The sequence below is a fragment of the Euprymna scolopes genome, chromosome 24 (genome assembly GCF_053919585.1).
Source record: "Euprymna scolopes isolate OS-2025 chromosome 24, ASM5391958v1, whole genome shotgun sequence".
Taxonomy (NCBI): Eukaryota; Metazoa; Mollusca; class Cephalopoda; order Sepiida; family Sepiolidae; genus Euprymna; species Euprymna scolopes.
In genome coordinates this window covers 28,152,901-28,156,237 of record NC_136505.1, presented here as the reverse complement: position 1 = coordinate 28,156,237, position 3,337 = coordinate 28,152,901, and the positions used below count along the sequence as shown (strand labels likewise).

Below are 3,337 nucleotides of genomic sequence, written 5' to 3'. Positions count from 1 at the left end.
ACTCTTACCACTGGACCACCTCGCACGACCGCTTGGATATATCGCGATTTACGCAGACGTTATTTTATTTGTTTTTGCGGTACGTTTTGAATGAATTCAATTAATAATTTTTAACTAAATGCTTGTTGGGAATAATCTCGCTAGATTCAGCCACTCTAATGATTTAGGTAAAAAAAATTATCGCATAGAAATATCTAAACAATTTGACAAAATATAAATGTAGTTATTTGAAAAAGATATGCGTTTAAAAACACAAAATCCATCGATAAAGAAAACTTACGTAATTTTTATTTTTTTTATAGGGAGTAAAAAATAAACTAGACTGCGCAGGTTTAAATAAAGTATATGTAACTAAAGTATATTGAAATATAGTATATTAAAAAACGTAAATATGTTAGAAAAAATTTGTCCAAATATATAAGTAAGCAGTTTTGAAGAAAAGCAGAAGTATTGTATCAATTTTGTGCTTCCATAACTCAATTGATAGACCTGTCGCCATCTCTGAAATTTAGTGTCTCGTTTTATGCACCATTGCCAAAATTACTTTTTTTTAAATAGATCATTGGAGTTCCATTAGCTATAATCGAAACCGAAACCAAAACTTATGAGGAATTCTTGGTAAAATCATTTGTAAAAAAAATATAGATAACTTAAGTGCCATCAGCTGTAATTGAAACCGAAACCAAAATTATGGAGAATTCTTGGTAAACTTATTTATAAAAAAAATAATTGACTTGAGTGTCATCAGCTATAGTCGAAACCAAAACCAAAACTTATGAAGAATTCTTGGTAACATTATTTATTACAAGAAATGGAAGTACATAACAATTAAACAACCCGGATGTAAGTGTGACACAAAAAATAACACACACGCTATCGTATTAATATATAAATGATGATGATGATGATGATGATAAATTCCTTGGGAGGGGGTATTGCCATTCAAATTACAGTGGAGACCAACGGCCGCTACCAGAAAGAAATCAATGGTAAGCGGCTGTTGTGATGACGCAAATATATTTGCAAATGTTATCAAAAGAGGTGTCACTCAGTTTCCAACTTATGAACTCAAATAATTTTGGGTGTTTACTTCACCAATTGCCATAGCAACCAAGAGAAACAAGTGATTCTTTAATTACTAACAAGACATTTCGGATTTATCTTCATCATCATCACTCAAAAGTTTGGAGGAAATCATTTCAAAGAAAACGGGATTCATTTCACACATGTTTTTTGATGTCTTTTGCGGGGGTTTGTTTTGCGTTTCGGTTTCTTCGAGCCATTTTTTTTCTTTTTTTGTTTGTTTTTTTTTTTTTTTTTTTTGTTATAGATTTATTTCCTCAGTAGGTTTCATCAACAATTATATCAGATATAATTTAGGGATAGAGTTTAGGTTTATGTAATAAAAAAATCCAGAGGCAACAATAGCACTTTTCCAACACTCTACGTTCTGCTACCAAGAACTTCCTAACAGCAAAGAACGACACATAGCCGACACAATTGGCCACTTCAATAGACAAGTTCAAAATCCGCATGCAACACGCGACGCACTGCTGGCACAACTCGACACTTTAATAGTCAAGTCCAAAATCCACACATACCCCCGCTCTAAAAAATCAGGCTCTCCTTTTATATCCATCAGGAAGCATCTCATCTGCATATTGAGCAAGCATACAAAAAAAGGTGGGCATTTCTTTTTTTTCTTCTTTTCTCTTCACTCTTTCTGTCTGCACGAGATTTTACAGACTGCCGAAAGAACAGGTTTCACACAAATTAAATCATTTAATCGCTGTTCATACGTGTATATCTTGAACAGTCAATATTTTATATCTTTGTATTCATTAGTGATGGGACGATTCCAATATTTTTCCCGATTCCGACACAATTACAGATTCTGTTCTAAATTTCCGATTCCGATACAATTGCCGATTCCTATTGCGATTCTTTTAAAACCTATAAATATTAAGCTATTGAGTTGTTTTTTTTTTTCAATTAAATCGCGGATTTTTCCAGCTTTGTTAGATTCATATGCTTCATTGCTATAGTTTTTCAAATTATTCATTTGAAAATTGTTTTGTTTTTTTCTACCCAATTCAAACCTCTTGTTTGACTTTTTCTTTTAAAAGATATTCAAAATTCTTTTACTCATAATTTTCTACGATTTTGAATTCATGCAAACTAGAATGTTTTTTATTTGACTATTTGCTCTGAGGAGAAGAGCTTATTTTTTAAACTACATGGATTAAGGAAAAAATATCTTTTACACTATATATGTGTGTGTGCAGTCAGCACCTACCCTATTCAGGGTTTAATCGACTTCCTCCGTATAGGAGTATGAAATTCACAAGCGGTCCCCAGTCGCATGTATACCTCCGTTAGGGGAGATGACGACGTTAGGTTTTTGCAACTTTTTTGCAGGGAGGTGTCGACGTCCTTCTACATACAGCACCTGGACTTCCCAAATTGGTCACCCATTTTAGTAATGACCAGGCTCAACGTTGCTTAACTTCGGTGATCTGACGGTAACCGGTGTGTCAACGTGATTATGCCGTGTGTGTGTATATATATATATATATATATATATATATATATATATATATATATATATATATATATATATATATATATATATATATATATATATATATATATATATATATATATATATATATATATATATATATATATATATATATAGATAGATAGATAGATAGATAGATAGATAGAGAGAGAGAGAGAGAAATAAAAAGCAACAAAACGTATTATGTGTTCATCAACGTTTCGTCTTTATTTCGAGACTCCCTCTGTCGACATAATTCCATTTCGGTTTAATGTGATCGGTTTTCTTTTTTGTTGCATACTGTCTACTAGTTGGCCAGTTGTGTACAAATCCCAAAAATGATAGCCACCTTCTATTATGTCTGAAAGTGACACAAGGTTCAACAAGCGAGATAGGAGATGCGCTGCTGTACAATTTATGCTTTCTACTGATCCAAGTTATGACAACAGGACCATTGCCAGCACCCTCAAAATGCACTGCGGGATGGCCACAAATAACAGGGACGTGCCAGAGTGAAGAAAACAAAGTTTCTCGCCACGGCTATGACTATTGGTGTGGTTTAAAGTGAGTGCTTCATCATGCCACCTCATATCTTTGAAGTCGACTTGAACATCAACACCAAAGTGTACCTAGATCTACTGAAGAGTGTAGTGATCTTCTGGAGCAATCAGGTGGCCATTGGAAAACCCCGAGTGTGGTAGAAGAACTCAGCATCAGCCCACAAGTCCAAAGAGGCTTGGCTTTAGGAGTGCTACAATAGGTGTGTAAGAAACTTCG

The 3,337-nt window shown here is 33.7% G+C and overlaps 1 pseudogene; it reads right to left on the bottom strand.

The window, feature by feature from the left end:
• Nucleotides 1–2,437: 2,437 nt before the first annotated feature.
• On the bottom strand, nucleotides 2,438–2,556 carry LOC145247059 (5S ribosomal RNA; annotated as a pseudogene).
• Nucleotides 2,557–3,337: the final 781 nt, after the last annotated feature.